The sequence below is a fragment of the Crinia signifera genome, chromosome 3, assembly GCF_055691185.1.
Source record: "Crinia signifera chromosome 3, ASM5569118v1, whole genome shotgun sequence".
In the NCBI taxonomy this organism is placed as follows: Eukaryota; Metazoa; Chordata; class Amphibia; order Anura; family Myobatrachidae; genus Crinia; species Crinia signifera.
This window is the reverse complement of record NC_139219.1, coordinates 267,121,689-267,146,116: the sequence shown is the minus strand read 5'-3', so window position 1 is coordinate 267,146,116 and position 24,428 is coordinate 267,121,689. Positions and strand designations below refer to the sequence as shown.

Sequence of the window (24,428 nt, the reverse complement as noted above, 5' to 3'; positions counted from 1 at the left end):
GCCAGCCAACTGAGGGGGTCTATGAGTGAAGTTCACACAATTATGGCATACAGTGCATGTAAAAAATGAACATTGCTTTTGTAGTTTGTTTCAGATTTAAGACATTTTCCAAGCTTTGATAACTCTTTTCACACATGTCATAATGTTTTGTTGTTGTCTTGCAATGCAACTTTAATTAGCTAGCAAAAATTATATAATAACTTTGCAAAAATAAACAATATTTTCTTTTTTTTTTAGAGAAGTTTTGAGAGATTTACTAATCACCATTAAGGCAGTTTATTTTAAAGTAGAGCTTCACCTATCAATTAGTCAGATGAACTGAAATGAACACTTACTTTTTTGAAGGCTATATTTTTCGAGCAAGGATCAATATATAGGGCCTTATTTTGGTTCACTCTTTCTGACAAAATCCTTCTTAGATGGACAAAACCATGTGCACTGCAGGGGAGCATATGCAAAATGTGCAGAAAGAGTTAGATTTGGGTGGGGTTTTACTTCAAAGTGAGATCTATATTGAAGTGTAAAAATAAAGCAGCCGGTATTTTCCCTGCACAGAAACAAAATTACTTACCCAAATCTAATTCTCTCTGCACATGTTACATCTGCCCCCCTGCAGTGCACATGGTTTTGTCCATCTAAGAAGGATTTTGTCAGAAAGAGTGAACCAAAATAAGGCCCATAGTTAGACCATTTACAGTAGGCCCATGGTTTTGTTAACCAGTGTTTATACAGTGGGGGAAACTAACTAAGGGGAATACACCTGGATTTGGCTTATTTGTAGGTAGTTGTATGCAGGGCTATTTTTCAGTAGGCTCCAGCAGGAACTGAGGCCCTTATTCTAGTTCACTATTTCTGACAAAATATTTCTTAGATGGACAAAACCATGTGCACTGCAGGTGAGGCAGGTGTAAAACCCCACCCAAATCTAATTATCTCTGCACAAGTAACACCTGCCTCACCTGCAGTGGACATGGTTTTGTCCATCTAAGAAATATTTTGTCAGAAAGAGTGAACTAGAATAAGGGCCTCAGTTCCTGCTGGAGCCTGCTGAAAAATAGCCCTGGTTGTATGCAAATATGACTTCCTATATGTATTTTCGGCATTGTGCACATTTCCCAGTTCATTCGGGCATCGCATAACAGGTTTTTTTACGTTTTAGGTTAAGTACGTGGATGCCTAAATGACATTTATAGAAATGTTATCAGCCCGGTGTCCACTTCCCTGGGGCACCAAGGACAGCCCGGGCTTCAGCCCAGACATTGTTAATCCTGGAGGGGGGGACTCCTTTATTGGGTCAATGCCCCGGCTTACCAGTCAGGGGGATAAGGTTTCCCCTGGCTGTAGCATTACCCTGCTGGCTGTTTGGGCCCGATGCTGGTTCTCAAAATACTCCTATTCCTTTTGTCCCCCTGAACTAGAACTGGCCCTTTGAGCCTGGTGCTGGTTTTATCATTTCTGGTGATCTGACTAATCAGTGCAGGCTGCCAACTTGTATTCGTATTTAGTGGCCATATATGTCTGCCAAATATGAATACGAATATGGTGGCATACGACAGCTTGCTCCATCTTGGAAATACAAATTCATAAATTAATTGTATTTACCGGAAAATACGACTGGTGCTGGTTGTATGAATTCATATCCGGCATCTGTCCAATCTTAGAAAATTTCACCCAGTATGTCTAATTGGTGTAGAATAATGGGCACCAGCTGAATGTGAAATGGAGGTGAGGCCATGCAGTTTATAGTTAAGCAGGTTGGAGGTTTATTATGGATAACAGTGGTTGTCAGCGGTAACAAAGTATAGAACACAATATGATGTTTTTCTGATAAATGTTATTGCTAGCTAAATAAAGGGTTAAGCAGCATTTTGTCTTCACTTAACTGAATAAAGTCAAGCAAGTCAAAATATATCCATTTTCAAGGAATGCTGATTTTAGCCTCATACTACTATGATTTCATTTTGAGCATATCTCTAAGTACTGTATAATATGACATTATGGGGGAAATTTACTAAAGGAAATTTGTAAAAAAAATAGGTGTATTTGTATCCAGAAATACACTTATTTTTGACATTTACTATCCCGAAAATACGGCAATTCATATTCGTATTGATAGCACATCAATACGACTACGAATTGCCATATTCTCGGGATAGTAAATGTCAAAAATAAGTGTATTTCTGGATACAAATACACCTATTCTTTTACAAATTTCCTTTAGTAAATTTCCCCCTATACGTCAACAAGAAGGTCTGATCTAGAAAGCTTTATCTTCAGTAAGAAATAGTATTCCAATGTACTGGATGTGATTTAACCATTTGCAGTCCACATTTTTAATTCTTTTTTTTTTGCAATTCAAACTGTCTGGTTTAAATGAATTGTATATATATATTTTTTTTTATAAATTTTTTAATGTTGAATGATGTTAATGTTCTTATTTCAAAGTGGCTCACCATTGGATCTGCTACTTGCACTAGGGTTGTTGAGCCTGAATAGACTTTGGACTTGAAAGGGTTAAGTATAAAATAACCACAACTAGTGGACTCCTTGGTTTGGCTTTTGTCCTGCTTACTGCCAGACTAGCCTGATTGAGCCAAGCATCTCCACCCTTCACCTCCACTTGCACATGGTTTGCTCAGCCCTTATGCAGAGGTAGGGCATGCCATTATTATTATTATTATTATTATAATTATAATTTTATTTATAAGGCGCCACAAGTGTTTTGCAGCGCCGTACAAAGGAACAGTAAAGGGAGACAAAACATAGCATTACATTGAATAAATAACAAAAATAGAATACAAATAAAGAGCGCCACAGTTCAATACACATTACAGCTTGAATACAAGTAGTGAGGACTCATTCAACATACTATAAGAGGCTTGAGGCCAATGATGGAGATGAGTATGCGGACGAAGATGGTCACTGAGTGTTTGAGTACAGGAGAGCTATGAGTGAAATGTGAAGAGAGGAGGGCTTTGACAACAGGAAGGAAAAGGGCCCTGCTCGGAGGAGCTTACAATCTAGTAGGAAGGGGAGACAGACAGATCACAAGAGGTGGAAGCAAGTGGGTGGTGGCTAGATAGCAGGATTTAAACAGGCAAGGGGTCAGAGAACCAGCTAGTTTATGCAGTAGAAGGGTACGCTTTGATGAATAGGTGAGTTTTCAATGCCCGTTTGAAGCTTTGCAAGGTCGGGGAGAGTCTAATGGAGCGAGGGAGTGCGTTCCACTAAAGGGGTGCAGCACGGGCAAAGTCCTGTACTCTAGCGTGGGAAGCAGTGATCAGGGTGGAGGAGAGACGATCGGCCGACCGTAGAGGGCGGGAGGGTGTATGAATGGAGATGAGGTTAGAGATATATGGAGCAGTGGAATTAGAGATGTCACTGTATGTGAGTGTGAGGTGTTTGAAGAGGATTCCAATGGAAGCCAGTGCAGATTTTGTTGAAGGGGAGTGGCAGAATTAGAGCGGCGGGAGAGGAAGATAAGCCTGGCTTCAGAGTTGAGGACAGATTGGAGAGGAGCCAGTTGGGATCGAGTGATCACAGGCATTACAGCATGATACATGACCATGTCTGCTTTGGCACACCCCTTTTCATGCACAGTAGCTGCTGGGGCTGACACTAGCTCCCCATTTTGTCCTGGGTACCTCTTATTTCTAGATATGAGTATACTTCCTGTACCTTGAGAACTGTTGGTGTTACTTTAATCACAAACATAGCTGAAAGCAGATATTGTCCTCCATGTGCTGAAGTTAGCAAATAATTTGGAGTGTATTGGTTTGCATTTTGTATTTTGACAAAAGATGGCAATTTTGTAACTAGTATGGTACCCTGGTATCTAGTGAGTTTCCAGATTATGCAGGAAAGACACCATAGCAGAGGTACTAGAATACATTTATTTTACATATCATATAAAGTAACCATGTAAAACAGTAACTGTAAATGTGTAAATACAAAGAAATGCAAGTCTCCTGAACACATTTGGAGAGCCCTTCAATCCCCCATTAACTGAACACTTCAGTATGGAGACTGCAGTTATCACTGGTATCCTGCTTAGACCAGAGAAAGTATCGCTGCAAGGGAAGCCACCTAGCAATGCCATGCTCTATGAAGTTCTGCTCTGGTGATGTTGAATTACTGATCCTGGCAAGCTCAGCAAACCCATACATGCAGTAGTAGTAGTAGTAGTTTGTTTATTTATAACGTGCCACAAAGTGTCCACAGCACCGTACATACATGTGCTACATTGAGTCAACAAGGTCTAATGTGATCCATTGGAAGCAAAGAATTATAGCATCCATTAAGGTCCTCCATGTGCATTACCATTTCTCAATTTTGGTATTCACACTCAGCGAGAGTCCAATATATTCCTCCATATATATTTAGCAGGAGCGCAGCTTCTGTAACTCCAGAATAATATCTAGCTCACACTTCAGTTCTGCAACTCACCTTTCTGAGGCCTCCCTGCCTCCCATTTTATTCTCTGTTAAAAATGTACCACCCCTTGGGAGCTAAAGGTCAAGTTTTGCCGACATGGGTTGAAGATTTCAAATACAAATCATAACAGTAAATATTATTGTCCATAAACACTCCCCCACTCTTATCTGGCATGTGTAGAGGCTAATACAGCCTCTGCTGTCATAATTCCCAGTGTGGCCACCAATGGATAATGGCCACATGATTATATAAATGAAGGAATTACCATGAACCATAGGGATTGCATTTGTCTACAGTTCTATTTATTAGAACAGGGATAGGGAAGGAGGGTGGGTTGAAAGTATAGTACAAATACATTAATGAGTAATGACATAAAACAACCAATTTTACTCTCCAAACTGGTCACATGATATATTATTACCAATTATCTAACAATGTTTCCAATGTGTGACATATGAGGCTGTAATTTTAATATCTGGTCTTAAACCCTCTTTCCAATTGTCCTGTACAGCACCCGCATCACCGCCTCATTACCATGAGAACGCCCAGCATTCTCATGGGAATGCCCATGGAATACTGGGCGTTCCCATATGGTAATGACACAGCCCAGTGCCCCCCACCCTTCTCCGCCCCCGCACGCTGTCTAGGGTGCGTGCACCTGGTGAACCGAGAGTTCACCGTGGGTGCACGCACCCTACATCTGCGCATGTGCAGAAACGCGCAGACACGCAACATTGGTCCTCCGTGTGAATGCATGGAGGACCGAATGAACGTGAATAACCCCCATTGTTTCTCAAACACATCAACTGGTGATCTAAAGACTTTAGTTAAAGATAGACAATTCAATGTGAAATGCATAAATGGCATTGTCCTTTGTAGTGCAGAGATGGGGATATGTGTAATTAAAAAATATATATTATTCCTTTAGAAAATAAGGCTTCAGAAAATGTAATCACTTTTCACAATGATATTACCAAATGGGAAATAAGGATTTCAAAATATATTTGGATACATTTTCTAAAACGAGAGTTCTATTGAAGGGGATGTTGCCCATAGCCACCAATCTATTATATTCTAGAAGGTGATTGATTGGTTGCTGTGGGCATCTTCTAATCTGCAATAGAACTCCCATGTTAGGAAATTGACCCCTTTAAGTGGAAATCTTGAAATCTTTCATATGTCTTTGTTTTTCTGGTTTAGAGAAGGTCAGGACTTTGGGACGCTGTCTGTGTGACTTTGGAGAGCGATACCGGGAGGACGTGGAACAGTGACTGGTGATTTGCCCCGTGACTTATCACATGCGCTATACGAACTGGCTAACAGTTCCACCAACTCCGGTAATTTCTCTGCCTTTAAAGACACTCAGTGGCTCCCTTACATGGAGAAAATTTCTTTAAATGTTTTTTAACTGTGTATAAATTTTACTGTTTATGTATATCTGGAGATCCAAGTGGGTTCTTCCAGAATTTATACCCTGTGCATTAAAAACGTTGTACATAACTGTACTTCACCATATCTGCATTCTTTCCCGCATGGTATTATCCACCTAAAAACGACGGGGGGATCTGATAAGATTTGAACACATCAGCGCCTGATTTAAGTTATGTATACCTTCTTTCTGCACTCCATTTTGTGAGGGGATATAGGAAAACCCTCTTTACATAACTAGTGAGGCTGCAGTGCGCACTGTTGGGATTAACCACACTGTATACTAGAGCGAGAATAGAACCTGTGGCAAATGGAGTGAGCCACCAAGCTGACAAGTGGCTTCTCTGTGCTCCCCCTCCCCCCGTTGGAAGAACCAGCAGTTGGGATTCCGACGTCGGGATACTGACCGCCATGATCCCCCTGTCAGACTGCCATACTACATACTTCAGTATCCACCTGTGTCCTCTGAGATCATCACCAAAATGTGGACATCATGGTTGGAGAAGATAATGTCTAGATCAACTTTGCTGAAAGTTAACAGATGCGGAATAGAAAACTGACAATGAAGGCTTCATTATAGGGTCTCTTATTCAGTTTAAGTGTGTAAGCACACAAAACAATATTTCTAAATAGGAAAACAGATAATTCTGTTTCTTTTACCTTGTTTCAAAGTTACAAAGTTGTATAATTACCAGATATAAACATTCAAATTGGTTTTGTATATCGCTCTGTATCTGTTGCAAACAAACTGTAAGCCTATTAGCAGCTATTAACACACAGCTACGTTCTGTACACGTTTCATATTGCCACCATCTGCAGTGGCTTATAGACACCATATTTTGCACTGACAGGTGCTAATCCACAAAAGCAGGATCAAGCATAATTAGATTGTTATTGATGTTAAATGGTACTGGGAAATATGATCTGGATCACAAGTAGTATCATTTTCTTCAGTTGGTCAATGAAAAATAAGGGCAAGGCTTAGAATGGTTCAGAAATAATGTGTATGAAGCAAAATCTGCAAGGTCCTTATTGATCTATTGCTTTATTTTTCCTCCACTGAAGGAGATATTTTACATTTCGATTCATGGAAAATTATTTCCAGGGATTTCTTATTTCTGTCTCCCATAACTGATTACTGACTACGTGTTGTTTAGCTATGCTACTCACCTGCCTACACTGCCCAGGGCTTGTTGCAGAATTTTTCCTCTATAGCAACTGCACTCTTTCTGCTACTATATATCCCTTATCTAGCATGTATTTGTATAACTTATGGGGCCTCTGTCAATCACTAAACAAATGGCTTTTGGCTTATAACATTTAGCGTTGCACATTTAACTGTACAATGGCAGAAGCTGATTGCTTTTATATATATATATATATATATATATATATATTGCAAGAAGGCTTTGGGGGAGCGCTAGCTTGTCAGCCTGGGTTTCTTTTTACAAAGTCCAAAATAACCGGTACTTAAGTCAATCAGTTCTCCAGACAAAATTGTCCCAATTATTTCATATAACAGGCACTAGATCAATGATTTAATTGACCGCTGCTTCCAACCGGGATAGGGTCCTGGGATCCAAACAGAACCAATTTGTATCTAGAAAAGGGATGGAAGGAAGCGCTATATAGTGCAATATTATTTTAAAAAATGAATTTATTTCAAAGCAATAAAAATAGAGCTGTTGATACAGTGCTCGTACCATTAATTTCAACTCTGTGGGCTAAAAATACCACATGGTTTTTAGATAATAAACCCGGTCACCCGGTCACCGTCTATCCACGAAGCTGCCTCCTGGCAGGGTCCGCTCTGTCACGCTTGCGTGCTTAGCGCTCCACGATACAGGTCAGCGGTTCCCCTCTCCTTCTCTGCAGCGGGACTGAGACTAGGTGTGTTTGTTTGCGTCAGGTAAGACACACCCAGACGCGTTTCGCCTTAAAGCAGGGGTTCCCAATCTTTTTTGAATCACGGCACTCTAGAGTATCAGAGTTTTCTCACAGCAGCCCTTACTCGCATAGTATACTGGTCCCGGATCCCAGCTACCGCCGACTGCGTGACCCGCATCTATCATCTACTTCCGGGATCCGCCATCGACAGCTTAAAAAAAAATATATATATATATATATAAGGTGAGTTAGTTCATTATGGAGAGTGTTGAGTCCCTGTATTTGTATTTATTAGAGCATGTGGTCACAGGCCACTTTCACCCCAACCTGGGAATGGCGAGTGCTGCTTGCACCCCATTCGCAGGGATGGCGAGTGTTGTGGTACTCTGTATGTGTGTATATATGTGGGTTAATTTTTATTAACCTTTGTTACTGTGATCATAGCTTTCTCTTTCACCCCAGATGAGCTAATTTATCTGTAACCTGTTACAGCTGCCCCTTTAATTCTAAGTCAGGTGTTGTGTTAGGTGACTGCCTCATCTTTAAAAGCCATAAGGCACTTGGCAGGTGAGCTTTAAACCAGAAAAAAGCACATGTCGACTCTAGCTATGATGTGTCAGCAGTTGGCAGGCTCTTGAGAAAAAATTGCTAGTGTAGGACTTGCAGTGAAATGGGGTCCCTTGGCGATGGGCTGCAAGCTTAAATGCATTGATCAATTCATGAACTAAAACCCCATTATTTATTTGATTAATTGTATACTAAGGTGAGTTAGTTCATTATGGAGAGTGTTGAGTCCCTGTATTTGTATTTATTAGAGCATGTGGTCACAGGCCACTTTCACCCCAACCTGGGAATGGCGAGTGCTGCTTGCACCCCATTCGCAGGGATGGCGAGTGTTGTGGTACTCTGTATGTGTGTATATATGTGGGTTAATTTTTATTAACCTTTGTTACTGTGATCATAGCTTTCTCTTTCACCCCAGATGAGCTAATTTATCTGTAACCTGTTACAGCTGCCCCTTTAATTCTAAGTCAGGTGTTGTGTTAGGTGACTGCCTCATCTTTAAAAGCCATAAGGCACTTGGCAGGTGAGCTTTAAACCAGAAAAAAGCACATGTCGACTCTAGCTATGATGTGTCAGCAGTTGGCAGGCTCTTGAGAAAAAATTGCTAGTGTAGGACTTGCAGTGAAATGGGGTCCCTTGGCGATGGGCTGCAAGCTTAAATGCATTGATCAATTCATGAACTAAAACCCCATTATTTATTTGATTAATTGTATACTAAGGTGAGTTAGTTCATTATGGAGAGTGTTGAGTCCCTGTATTTGTATTTATTAGAGCATGTGGTCACAGGCCACTTTCACCCCAACCTGGGAATGGCGAGTGCTGCTTGCACCCCATTCGCAGGGATGGCGAGTGTTGTGGTACTCTGTATGTGTGTATATATGTGGGTTAATTTTTATTAACCTTTGTTACTGTGATCATAGCTTTCTCTTTCACCCCAGATGAGCTAATTTATCTGTAACCTGTTACAGCTGCCCCTTTAATTCTAAGTCAGGTGTTGTGTTAGGTGACTGCCTCATCTTTAAAAGCCATAAGGCACTTGGCAGGTGAGCTTTAAACCAGAAAAAAGCACATGTCAACTCTAGCTATGATGTGTTAGCAGTTGGCAGGCTCTTGAGAAAAAATTGCTAGTGTAGGACTTGCAGTGAAATGGGGTCCCTTGGCGATGGGCTGCAAGCTTAAATGCATTGATCAATTCATGAACTAAAACCCCATTATTTATTTGATTAATTGTATACTAAGGTGAGTTAGTTCATTATGGAGAGTGTTGAGTCCCTGTATTTGTATTTATTAGAGCATGTGGTCACAGGCCACTTTCACCCCAACCTGGGAATGGCGAGTGCTGCTTGCACCCCATTCGCAGGGATGGCGAGTGTTGTGGTACTCTGTATGTGTGTATATATGTGGGTTAATTTTTATTAACCTTTGTTACTGTGATCATAGCTTTCTCTTTCACCCCAGATGAGCTAATTTATCTGTAACCTGTTACAGCTGCCCCTTTAATTCTAAGTCAGGTGTTGTGTTAGGTGACTGCCTCATCTTTAAAAGCCATAAGGCACTTGGCAGGTGAGCTTTAAACCAGAAAAAAGCACATGTCGACTCTAGCTATGATGTGTCAGCAGTTGGCAGGCTCTTGAGAAAAAATTGCTAGTGTAGGACTTGCAGTGAAATGGGGTCCCTTGGCGATGGGCTGCAAGCTTAAATGCATTGATCAATTCATGAACTAAAACCCCATTATTTATTTGATTAATTGTATACTAAGGTGAGTTAGTTCATTATGGAGAGTGTTGAGTCCCTGTATTTGTATTTGTATATATATATATATATATATATCTGCAATAGAACTCCTATGTTGGAACAATATCCTCTGTCACACTAGATTGTTAGGTGGGGAACCGCCAAAGATAAATGCGAACAATAATGGGTGGTACCAACACCTCTGAAACAGAGGAAAATAACCAGTACTTGTTTCCTAGCATGACGCCCATCGCAGACCATAAGGCATACGATGGTATGCGATGCGATGCAATGTTACGCGATGGCATGCAATGTTATACAATTTTAAATTGCATTGTATGCCATTGTATGCCATTGTATCACATATACAATGGTATGCGATTTAAAATTGTATAAGCACCCTAATGGGTTTTTCAATGTTAAATGTGCCCCCTATAAGATAATTAACCGTGATGGGTGCTTACTATGTTAAAAGCACCCCCAACGGCACCGCCACTATCAACGCCAACCCAAAGCATGGCGAGCGCAGCGAGCCTGCGAGGGGCGGCGGTACGCGTCCTCTGACCTTTTCATACCCCCACTATCCACGTCGGCATGGAGATGATTTTATACAGTGTGGAAAAGTAGTAGGTGAATGAAATAGAAAGCAAGAAAGGCATGTGTACTAATTATTATAATTGGTAAATGTACATTTGCAGGAGACCTATGAAATTCTGTGTAATCATCTTGCATATATAAATGATGTCTATACAGTGCAATAATAATGTTCTATTCTGTGTTTAGGCTTATGTAAAATCACCTTGTTGCCCACACAGCAATACAATGTAGATCTATATTAAACATTGATTCTTGTTTTGTTTCCACATCTGGCATTTTGTTATTTTAGGTGAATGAAAGCATGGCAAGGGGATGCGGAATACATGTAAAGTAATACGCGTCCCCTCGCCATGCTTCGGGCTCCGTGGCTCGCTGCGCTTGCCACACGATATAAAATCAACACCACATTGACTTTTATTAAGGATTTATTAAAAATGTATTTGTCACATTTGGTCCATACAATGGAAATAACCAATAACATTCAGAAAATGAAGTAGTAAACCAATGCTTTTTGTCTTGTCACAGACTTTATCAGGCTGTGCTGTGACCTGCTGTTCAATATAAACAACACCATCTTCATCTGAGTCCCTGTGTTTGTGATCCTTGTCACAATTGGTGGAGAATGCGAACAAGGATACTGCGTACAGCAGAGACCGTTGGTAAGCTACCAGTGTTTTAACTGCAAGGTTTTCCCCCCTCTCTCTGGTTATGCAGTGCAAGGGGCAGCCTTAAAGGGCCATCACATTATAGGCAGTCTGTTTGCTGTTGTGTGTTAAATAGCCATCAAAACAAGCAGGTGTTGGTTGGGTCTATTCGATAAGTTTGGCACATTCTATTAAGCCTCCTAGGTTGGCCCTTAAAGGGGATGCGCAAGCCAAAATGGTGGAATTACTTAAAAAGTTTGCTGAATCGGCAGCTGGGCAGAAGAATATGGCTGCTACACAACAACCCCAGATTCAGAATATAGCTGCTGCACAACAAGCCTAGATACAGGGCAAGCAGGCTCAGGTTCAGATGATGTACGAGGGTCAGGAGAAGATGGCTGCCTATCAGCAGAAACTGGAAGAAAGACAACAGACTCAAATTCAAATGTTGTGCAATGAGTTAAAAAAAAGTGAGCCAAAGGGGGAAAAGCTACTGAAGCTCACCCCAGTGGATGACATAGAGACATTCCTTTGCATGTTTGAGTGCACGCTCCTATCCTGTCCTGAAAAAGAATATACTGGACAGGATTGGAGTGACGGGGCTCAGTAAAGGCTGGAGGACTCTGATCCTCGCATGATTCAGCTGACCAAACTAGCCTGGCTGGCAAGGGGGTTGCAAGGGTTGCATCTGGATAAAAACTCTGCAGAGAGGATTGCAGAAATAGTCGCACTGGACCAGGCTATGTAGGGTGTTAGCCTGCTCAGTGTAGCAGTGGGCCCTTCAGGCTGACCTCCAGATATTTGATGAGTTGGTTGTGGTGATTGAGCAGCACCTGATGCTGGGAAAGCTGAATGAAGGCAGGTCAGGATACGTGCCAATACCAAATCCCAGAATTCACATCCCAGTGGTTAAGCCAAACGCTCCACCTCTCTTGGTTGAGCCAAAATGGATATATTTAAGGTAAAGTCTATACAGAAATTATCAGTGTAAAAAAACAATAGAGGCAAAAGGAGAAATGCTTTTATTACCATCTGATTGTTATAAAATGAAAATAATACAATGTATTTGTACAGACAAAAAAATAGCAAGATATTATAAAAAGCACACTTTACCCTTTCATTATATACTGGGGGTAATAAAATAACAAAATGCCAGATGTGGAAACAAAAGAAGAATCAATGTTTAATATAGATCTACATTGTATTGCTGTGTGGGCAACAAGGTGATTTTACATAAACCTAAACACAGAATAGAACATTATTATTGCACTGTATAGACATCATTTATATATGCAAGATGATTACACAGAATTTCATAGGTCTCCTGCAACTGTACATTTACCAATTATAATAATTAGTACACATGCCTTTCTTGCTTTCTATTTCATTCACCTACTACTTTTCTGCAATTTACTGCAATTTATATTGTTTGACCATGATTATAATGCATTTGCACATACTTAAGTAATACATTTATGAAATACATGTTTAAAAAGAGATTTCATAGAAATAACAATAGCTAGAACAACAAATATACTAGGCGTTAATATCTACACTGGACCAAACATTGGTAGGAGCACATCTAATATGAATTATGAGATGCAGAACATATACTATTAGAGTAACTCAGTCCAAAGACAGTGAATTAATAATTTTTTTGTCATTCATTTAGGGGATTGTGTATTGTTGGACCTCTCTTAAATAAAATACTCAAATTTGTACTGGTCATGTGCAGAAAAATATGGTTTCATATGTACATGTTGTCATATCTGATGCATACAAAGGAAGGAATTAAAAACAATCTCAGTTTCTGTAAGACAAAAAAAATATTTCCTTTTATAGAACACTAATTGGGGCATTCAGTCCTGCCCAGTTGGAAATAACGGCCATCGGTATTCAATCACCTATTCAAAAAGTCAAATCTGCATTGCTTTGTGGTACTTAACTGTGATGTCTGAGGCCATGGTAAAATCACAGGCAGTCACTAACACAGATCAGCAGTAGTGAGTAAGCAGTACTTAGACTGATAGGCCCTCCTTTGCTTACCGTCCCTTATTCACACATGTAAGTAGGTATCGGGATTGGCGGGATCCTGGGATTTAGGGCACCTTTGGTTGGGATTTTAATCCCTGGATTTGAGCCTCCAATTACGGGATTTCGGGATTGAAATGTGCGTTTGATCTCTTTGTGCATTGCACCACTGAGCATCAGCAGCATCCAGCTCAGGCATTGCCTAGCAAATATCCCGCTTGTGGAAAAAAAATTGCCTGGGATTCACCTCCCTACATGTAATGAACAATAGTTGTGGGAGTGGTTCTGAGAGGAAGTGCTAGAAGGGAGTTTCTAATTGTAAACAGCCGTTTCTGAGATCTCAGTAAAAAAAATGCACTGTACCTATAAAGCTGTTTGATTATATTCTAACTGCACTGATTGCACTCGTAGAATATTTAATTATTACTGTATTTTACTCTGCATCAGCTACAATATATATTGAATTTTCAGCATGCATATACATACCACCCAACTTTACCGTTTACCGGGGGAACGTCCTGTGCACAGTGTCTATTCCCCACAGTCAGACGGGCAGCAGTGGAAAAACAGGGGCGTGGCCTCGCACGTGTTATGTGAATTTAAGGCCATGCCTCTGATAATTCAGATTTGCGGCTGTGCTGCGTGCGAAGATCCCGCTGGGCCACCAGTAAAAGTTGGGAGGTATACATATATCCCTTTGCTTATCGATTTACACCAATAACCATTGAAGATGGTTATTAAATTGGTAGTAAGGAGCACTAGAAATATACAAGGCTACTGTAGCTAGACCAATTCACATCCACCAATCATATGACATCCTGTATTAACTGCATTGACTATAACTCATTCTACAGTTTAAGTTTTCAGTGCCTGATACAAAAATGGATGTCCATTAAAATGGTGCAAAAAACTATTTATGTAAAAACTACATTTAGTATATTTTATCGTGTTTTGTGACATGTATTTTATACAAACACGCTTTTCCTATTCCAGTAGATGCCTGAGTGTCTCTCATCTAAAACATTATAAACGATGCAACATTTTGCTTTTGACCCTCAGTCCCATTTTGCTACAATTATATGTAATTTTCTGATCATACACTAAATCCCACAAGGCAGTAGCTTAAAATGTTCAGTGAGTATGTTATGTGCCTGATCCAACCATGTGACTTTATAAAAAATCATATAAAATTCAAAGCTTCTTTTTGTCCAATAGCAATTTAAATATAGAACCCATGTAGTGAAAAACAAATAGACCTACCTCTTTAATTCAACATCTGCGCCAATAACAACTAATCTAATTTTTACCTTACATTTTTATGAGCTGTAATTGCAAAAACAACATTTCTTTCCATGTGGTGAAACTAGCTTATTGAACTCAAGCTGTAGGAGGGATAATTATACCGGTCCATTTTGGTAGGATTTCCATAATGAACTCCTTTGTATTTACTCTTAGATAGGCCTTGGAATATTTTTACAATATTGTAAACATTGCATGTGACAACTAAATTGAATCATCTGCAAAGACTTTGGATTAATGGAATACGTATGCCTCGGTTTGATTTTGTCAACACTGGATATTTTTATCCATTGATATTTAGAAAATAACATTATAAAATAAAGTAAAAGGCTGTTTCCATAATCTATTATTTTTCATTGAAATGCTTTTAAATCTACATAGAACATGGATGAGTAGAATTAAGCTTAATTATATGTAATGTTTTTATGTTTATATTTATTATACCATGTGAGAAAAGATAATTGTTATTTTTTAGTATGACTCTTTGCTTTTTATGTTATAATGCTACAGTATATACAAAGAATTTGGTGATTTTTTTTTTCAGTTTAATGCATTTTGTTATTTGTAGCTGTTTACCAGATGTGGCAATGTTCCAATGATTCGTATATATTACCAAGAATACAGTAGGATAGTGGACATTTTTGAGAGAACAATAGTAAAGCTCTAATTATATTTATACATATTGTTAAAGTACAATGCACATTGCTTGATATTACAACAGTAGTCAATATAATTTTAATTCATTCAAATAACATTAATATCTTTCCTATATGGCTGGTATGTAAAAGAACCTTTAAAATTTAGGCCCGGGCAAAACAAACATTAAAACTGCAGACCATATCTAAAATTAAATGTTAATATATATTACAATGTTATTAATCACAGTACCATATGCAGTAAAAAACTGTAAATAAGAAAACAATTAGATAACAAGTAGAGAACCCTTGTTTGCCTTAAAGTATTACCCCAAAAACAGATATATTGTACTATACCTAGCTACAGATTGGATAATATGCGAGCATTTTATGGTCAGTTCATTTCATATGCTGTAAAACCTTCTATATCTATTAAAATACATACTGCAATGTATTCACTTGTTTATATCTCTTTTTAAAAATACACAGGTTTTCAGACATTTAAAATACTGGCTGAAATGTTTTTAATGAAATAAAAAAAAACAATTCTTTAAAAGGTAACATTGCTTTAACGTTAGGTAAATATGAATACAACAAAAAAAATTTGGATAAGTGACATATTAGCCACAATATAAAAAGTGTTACACAACAGCTATTGTTATTATTAGTATTATTAAATTAATAATAATATAATAATAATAAAAAAAATCATATAATAATAATCACAATATTTTATGTAACTGCAACATATGCCAAACCACTTTACACCTGTAGGCAAAAAGTAATAAACAACACTGAATATTAACATAAGAATAAAGCAGTAAGAGGGTCCTGCTCACAATCCATCTATTGTGAAATTGGAGCTTGATAAATGCTTTTTTAGCACACATTGGGGGTATTCAATTATCATAGATACATTTTCAGCAAATAAAAATGTCTTGATATCGAGATTAATGACCAGTGGTCATTATCGTAGTATCCGAGTAGATGCTGTTTTTATTGGTTGAAAATAGACCGTAATCACATGGAAACACCTGGGGTGAGATTTAATAGGATGAGAGATTCAGAAAGTGAGAGATTTTGTGGGAATTCTCCAGTTTTTTTAAAGCGGCAATCATTTACACTTCAAAATCAAACTGGTTTTGCAGTGTAAATGATTGCCGCTTTAAAAAAACTGGAGATTTCTTACCAAATCTCTCAATTTCTGAATCTCTCATCCTATTAAATCTCACCCCTGATATCATGGATAAATCCCCAATCCCATGCATTATTCTGGTTCTGGTGGCTACTTATTGGGATTATGCTTTGTGTGCCTAAGGCACGCAAAGTATAATACCCAAAAAGTGCGGTATCTCCAAAAAACAATGTTCGTATTGGGCTAATAGGATATCCCTGGCTAAACCTATTTGAAGCTGTAAAGTACTGATGCTTATAGGCTACCCCCTGCCCTTACTGGTTATTGGATGAATTAGATAACAATGCCAAAAAGGTCATAGTGATACTAGTGGTGTTATGGTTCAGGAAGACCAATTTTTCACTGTAGATTAATTATCAAATTAGGGATTTCTTTGATTTATTTAAAATATTTCAATCTATTGAGTCAACCTTACCTCTACTCTATTCATGTGTACACTTTGGTAATGCAACACTACTGATAAAAGGCTTTTTGAGATTTTTGTAAGCATGGGAAAATCACAATGAATATTTATATATTTCACTCATTCTTTAATTGCTCAATGACCAAATTATGCATTTTTATATTTTGTGCCGTTAAAACTAAATCTTTAATTCCATCTTATCCCACCCCATATACTATCTCTATAGTCAATAAACTCTCCTTCTAATTGTTCCCACCAACATCCTCTATACATTGTATAAGACCCTCTGCCCCTTGTTTTCTCTATGCTTAATTCTTAGTTTCATTATATGAATTTATATAAAGTCTGTAATTACGATTCATGTTTAATCCCCTTGTATTGTACTACGAAACCATTGTGGCACTTAACTAAAAAATAACATATTGATTGGAATAGAAAGCTGGTATTTGACTATCAAAGAAAATGAGCTGAGGTGTAGAAGAACTCTCTATTACCTTGAAATTGAACACATTTTTGCCTGTGAAATAAAACACTTCATTTTATTGTACCCCCTTGTTTCTGTTATTTTTATTAGCAGTTTTTAGCAGTTTCTTATATAGCGCACACAGATTCCGCAGCGCTTTTCAGAGAATATTTCACATTCACATCAGTCCCTGCCCCAGTGGAGCTTACAATCTATATTCCCTACCACATGTACATGCACACACAGACATTCTAGGGTTCATTTTGGGAGCCAATTAACCTACCAGTATATTTTTGGATTGTGGGAGGAAACCGGAGTACCCGGAGGAAACCCACGCAAGAACGGGGAGAATATACAAACTCCGCACAGTTAGGGCCATGGTGGGTATTGAACCCATGACCTCAGTGCTGTGAGGCAGTAATGCTAACCATTACACCATCCGTATTTCCCATTTATTTTACTTTGTACAACAATTAAAATTGAAATATATTCAAAGGGCAACTGTATAGCATAAGTTATTGTCCAATATCACATTTTTTTATGTTCTTTCACCTAACAAACTGAAACCACACAACTGATCAAAACTCATCCCATATCCAAATTACATTTAGAATAAAAAAAATGATAGAAATGACTGCATTAATTGTTTTATTAGTCTCATAAACTATTTTGTGAGATTATATTGTCTTTGAATATTGAGCACAAGCCTAGTTCATTTTAGGGAGAAGTAGATCAACCTATTTAAATACATATGTCTCAATTGTGAAAAAAAGATACGTAGAATTTATTTATTTTTACACCTACTGTATTAATAATCCCAGTTATTTCAATTGATTTTGTTTACTACTCAGATAAGTACATGGGCTCATTCCCCAGTCTACATTCAGATATATTTATCAGCCATTCACTTACTGTACTCTATTTTAATACAGTGTGTGTTTATATGTTCAGTTATAAACCATAATCATTTTAACTTGTTCCGAGGTTTGACGAAATAAATTATAATCCCCCATCCTCCCATAAACAGAAAAAAAAAAAAAAAAAAACAAAAAAAAAAACATACAAAAATGTAAATAATATAAGCTTTACTTATATAAGAACACTGTTCAAAAATGTCAAATTTGGATTCTATTCTAATACATTTCATATCAAATTTGTGTTAATGCGATGCAAAACAAAGTAAAGTACATTTTATAAACATGCTAGAGATACAATTTATTTTTCTGGCAAGTTGTCGGAAGGGCATCTATTTATTTTTTCCATCTTCTAATTAATTATATTTGCCAAGTAAAATGAACTCAACACCATTACAATACATTTGACTATTAGAATGAACTTAGAGATACTCAAATGAAATTTCTCATTTCAGTAAATGCAATGCTGTAAAATGTACTAATTTTGTTGATGACTATGTAGAACAATAAAAATAATCTGTTGGAGTATATTTGATAGCAGCAGCAAACTAATTGACATCCACAGTTAATCTTCCCCAACCATTTGTTCTTAATGTGCGTCACTGAGTAAATTCTATTTTTATATACTTCTTTGAACTGTGCAACTGTTGACTTTTACATGACCTCTAAAGAAGTTTTTAAATTTGAATGTCAAAGAACATGAAGAAATGTTAAAGTGCTGAAATATATAGATGTGCTAGACAGGGTAAAAAGTAAATAATTACATAGTTATCATGCTTTTTTAAATATTGGTATGTAACACAGTATTACTAATGTAACATAACCAAAGTATTGGTTATGTAACACAGATAAATAGATATCATGATATGACTGGTAACACATTAGCATAAATGTAAAAATAAATTGTGAAACTATTTACTCATATTACGCATAAAACAAAATAGACCATAGCCACATACATAGATCACATAAAAATTGGAGTAAATGATGTATATACGCTATTGTCATCATTTAAAGTCAACAATTATACGTTAAAAAAGTTTTAGAATTTTCCGTATAGAAAGCTTTGTTGAGTTTCGTTAGCAGGGTTGATGAAAAAGCAGTCTAGAAGAACATAAATCCATTGCAACATCTTATTATACTCTTACCAATGGGTTTTTCATCTGATTTTTATAGGTATCCCCAAACAAGCATTGATATGCAGAAGTTCCTGTAGCTAGTATTGTTCTTTTGATGTCAAAAGAACTGGATAATATTAATTAGAATTTTAAATACATTTATAAATATAAACATGAAACATGAAAGATAAAATAATGATTCACTTTCAAGAAAAATAAAAAAGTAATACTGGTGTGTTAGTAGTTGGGTCTTAAACGTACTGTTCCTATGGATGACTTATTGGAAAATTTGAAATTAGTTGTTTCTTTTTAATTTCTTTTCCTTAATAAAATGTTAACATTTCCAGAATGCCATTTATTGGAAACCATTATGGTGAGATTATTTTATTATAAGCACATGAAGTTTACAAGGGATACATCCTCTTATATATATTTGAAGATGTTTCATTCTTTTGTATGAATTTCCTTTATCTTCATTTCATGTTGGCTAAATTCCCAATCTACACTTTTTTTTGCTATTATTACTTAAATAATTATTTTTCTGTCTTGCAAGTCTACAAACTCATCTAATCTTCTTCATATCTTAGCATTAATTTCTTGCCATAATCCTTCTGGAGATGAGAGAATCGATTCAAACATTTTTCAATGAATTGCACAGTTTAGCACGCTGCTTTATATTTCTCAAAATTAATTGAACTAGACTAAATCATGGAGAGTGGGGGGGACTAAGAGAATCCATACAAAACTAAGAGTATTATAGATACAATTAAAAATATCCAAAGCCCCCTGGACATACAAACTCCTATCCAGAATAGAAGAGAAAATTAAACAAATATATTAAAAAAGGCCAATGAGATAAATTATACAGTTCTATAAATGCTGAAGAACAGTTTTATTAATACCCAAAAGACATTGTTTAAAATGTTCAGACTGGCCTTCACCGTCGGCCGTATTGTTAAAAAATGGATCCATGGATTTATAACCCACAACCACAACAGTGGAGACCTTTCTGATCCTTCTAATTAAAAAAGGATCTTTGTCAGAAGCACCCTTGAGGAAATAGCTCAACAGCGTCTTAAACAGCAGAATTCTCACCTCCATGGCAGAACAGAATGCATTGAGTAAAAACCAGACAGGCTTCATGCCAAACCACCACACTACTCATCATATACCTACCCTGCACAGCTTGGTCAACCAGCATGTCAACGAAACAAAGAAAAAACATGTTTTGTAGATTTCAAAAGACTTTTGACTCAACCTGACAGCTACAAATAAATTCTTTAAAATATTACACTATTAGACAGTGGAAAATGTCTTTTCTAATGCTAACAGACACTGTTATCCATATAATGAAAGTCTCCCTTTGTTTAATTATGCTTCACATTAGAAATATTAACTTTGCCTATGAACACATTTTTGAAAATGTATTTATTATTTAGAGTCGTTTATATAGTGGACAAGTATTACATGTCACTTTTCAAAGAATATTAATGTTTATGACCCAATGGAGCTGACAATCTATGGGTCTGAGTCAGACCCATTCTTAAAGGGTGAAATTTGTCCCCCTCCCCATTGGTTGGGGTTTGCACATGTGCAGGTGTGGATATAAAAATGCTGGCCTGCACATGTAGGCTTGACAATGCCGCTTGGGGCAGGCAGCTGACTTCACATGACGCCCCGCATTTGCCCATTTCTGGCCAAGAAAAAAGTCAGTCTAAACTGACTTTTGTCTGCAAATGGGGAAAAAATCATTCGATGGTCAGCGAGTGTGCATGCTAGTGAGGAACCCATTCAAACATGGGAGAAGCATACAAACTCCTCACAGATAGTACTGTTGTAATAATAATAATAATAATTATTATTATTATTATCATCCTCATCATCCTTTAATTTTATGGTGCAAAAATTGGTCCACAGAGTACAGAAACAGTATTAAAAAAACAAGAAAAAGTTACTTATATTACAAACTTTTTACAACATGGAAAATGTTTATAAACATTGCTGCAGAAACAGTTAATTCATAATAGCGAAACAAGCAGAGGGGCAGACAAACCCAAAGGTGGTGTTGTTGGCAGAGGAGAGAAGACGATGGTATAAGTGAGTGAAGGAAAATAACATGATGGAAGAGGGTCCTGCACATGAGAGCTTAAACTGGAGAGAGAAACAGATATGGGTGACACAGAGGTGAAAGAAAATGAGCAAAAAGCATGTACAAGTGCAATAGAATGAGAGCTGGATGGCTTTGATAAATAATATAACTTCAAGAATCCTTTCCTTCTCTTTGACCGTCTGATCAGACTTTTAAACAGATACTTACCTTAACAACAGGCCCTATTTTCATATCAAGGTTTCTTTAGCTGTATAATACTGATTCTCCCTGGATGAAAATATACCTCCACACCACGTCCCCTTTAGCAATGGACTTACCTCAAACAGATGCCCTATATGCCTCAAAAGGTACCTGATGTACATACATTGAGTGAATATCACCTTAAAAATGGGGTGCTTTTGAGAAGATGGTCACCTGTTTACAATAAAGCTTTTACATATTGAACAAGTCTCCAGAGTGCCACTGCTACAAACATCCTCTATTTCATTCCCCCTGCAGGGCACCGGAGCAGTCATCAACAGAGAGCAGAGTGCCGGGCCACCACACACCTATATATCTATATATATATCTATATATCTATATGGGGCGGTACACCTGTCAAACCATAATGCAAGTGTCTTAAGGCAATCTCAGGGAGGACAGAGCCTCCCGTGGAGCAGAAGGGGGAAATATATATATATATATATATATATATATATATATATATATATTCACCTTGAAGGGTGGCACTCACTCAGCATAAACGACTCAAACAACTGAAGATTGAAACTCCAGTTGTTTGAGTCATTTATGCTGAGCAAGTGCCGCCCTTCAAGGTTAATATTTGTTGGAAACCACATTGTGGGGGACCGGGAAGGCACCGCCAAAGCTGTACTGGATGAGGAGTGCTGGCCTTACCTGTGACTTTATATATATATATATATATATATATATACCATCATGCAGGTGGGTGGCACTCCAAAACAAACAACTCAGTAGCCAATTCTGGTAAACCGACGTTTCAAATGTATTGTGACATTTTTCATCAGGGTGTGATGAAAATTGTCACAATACATTTGAAACGTCGGTTTACCAGAATTGGCTACTGAGTCGTTTGTTTTGGAGTGCCACCCACCTGCATGCTGGTGTATAGGAGTGAATCTTCACCTCCCGGGAAGACACCCAGCCCTTCTGTGTTCATCGGAGTGCCGGCCAAACCAACTCTGAATATATATATATATATATATATATATATATATATATATATATATATAGGATAGTGAAGAGACAACAGCGGCACTCTGGGGATTTTTTGAAAAAATATATTTTCAGCAAAATAAGCTTCCAACGTTTCGGGGTATGTGACACCCCTTTGTCAAGGTTATACGTGCAAACCTTAACCTATAACCTTGACAAAGGGGTGTCACATACCCCGAAACGTTGGAAGCTTATTTTGCTGAAAATATATTTTTTCAAAAAATCCCCAGAGTGCCGCTGTTGTCTCTTCACTATCCTGTACTTCTGTTCCTGAAGGCACCTGGGTTACCTGTACTGCTGGAGGAGTGCCAGGCCTACACCCCTACCTCTCTCTCTATATATATATATATATATATATATATATATATATATATATATATATATATATATATATATATAGAGAGAGAGAGAGAGAGAGAGAGAGAGAGAGAGAGAGAGAGAGAGAGAGATAGATAGATATATTATATAGATATATGGTAAATGTAAACAGTAGTGGATTGGGTTTGGCCATTGTAAGTAAAAATGATTAATATCAATTGGGATCTGAAGGGTAAGGGGGTCTAGTATAGAGCTTACAGGAAAGTGGATATTGAAATAGTGCATTTGGAGAGGAAGATGAGGCAACAGCATCAAGGACATATTGGATTAACTATAGGTGGGAGACAGGGAGGCAGTGAGGTTATAATAGCCCGGTCTAGAGATAACAACTGAGTTGATGAGAGTCTTATTCTTAGTTGGAGATATTTCTGAGATGGAAATGGCAGGACTGAGACATATACTGTATATGAGGTTTAAAGGAGAGGGAGGAGTTGAGGATAACTCCAGGACAGCACACTTGCAGGTATAGAAGATGCTGGTGCTGTCAATAGTTAATGAAATTGATGGATGTGAGGTTATGCAGGAAGGTAGAAAGATCAGCTCAGTCTTAAACATTTTAAGTTTAAGAAAGTGTTGAACATCCAGAAGGAAATAGCAGAGAAACAGCTGGAGCTTATGAATGAGACTGAACTGAACTCAGCTCAACTGAAAAGGGAAAGACAGGTAAATCTGAGTGTCATCAGCATAAAGATGGTATTGGAAGCAAAGGAGCTGATATGTTCACATAAGAATGAAGCATAAAGGGAGATTAGAACAAGTTTAAGACACTTGGGGAACATCTACTGGTAGTGGAAGTGGGGGAGAAGTATAATTAAATGAGGAGACAAAGAATGAACTTCCAGAGAGCAGAGAGGGCAGAATCATGCAAATAAGAAGTGAAGGATTTGCAAGCTGACTTCATGGTCTATGGTGTCAAAAGTAGCAGAGAGACCAAGGAGAATTTGAATTTGAAAGCAAGGAGTTAATTGTTAATTTAAATGATAAAAGTTTATTTGGACTGGAGAGGTCAAAATCCACACCAAATGGATGAAGCAGATAGGAAGAAATAAAGGTTATGGGGTGGTTTAAGATAATCATCTCAAGGAGGAATAGAGAGGGCTTTTTAAGGATCAGGGACATGAGGGCATGCTTAAATGTAGATGTGACATTGCCTAATGAGAGGAAAAGACTAGAGAGAGATGGGTAAGAGTGAATCAGACAATGGGTGTGTGTGAGAGAGAAAGAGAGAGGGAGCAGAGTTGTTAGTTGGTAATGGCACAGTTTAGGGCCATAGCTTCATCTCCAGATACTGGAGAGAAGGCTAGAGGTAGGATGGAAATTAGGTTATGGGATAACATCTTAGATTCAGTGCTGTTAAA

At 37.7% G+C, this 24,428-nt stretch overlaps 1 long non-coding RNA gene across 1 annotated transcript in view; it reads left to right on the top strand.

The window, feature by feature from the left end:
- LOC146062721 (uncharacterized) overlaps positions 1 to 24,428 on the top strand; it is a 159,443-nt gene that overhangs the window by 108,514 nt on the left and 26,501 nt on the right. Inside the window, exons 2-3 of the long non-coding RNA XR_014471487.1 lie at positions 5,635 to 5,771; positions 11,170 to 11,303. This is a non-coding gene — a long non-coding RNA (uncharacterized LOC146062721). The remainder of the gene's footprint in view (positions 1 to 5,634; positions 5,772 to 11,169; positions 11,304 to 24,428) is intronic.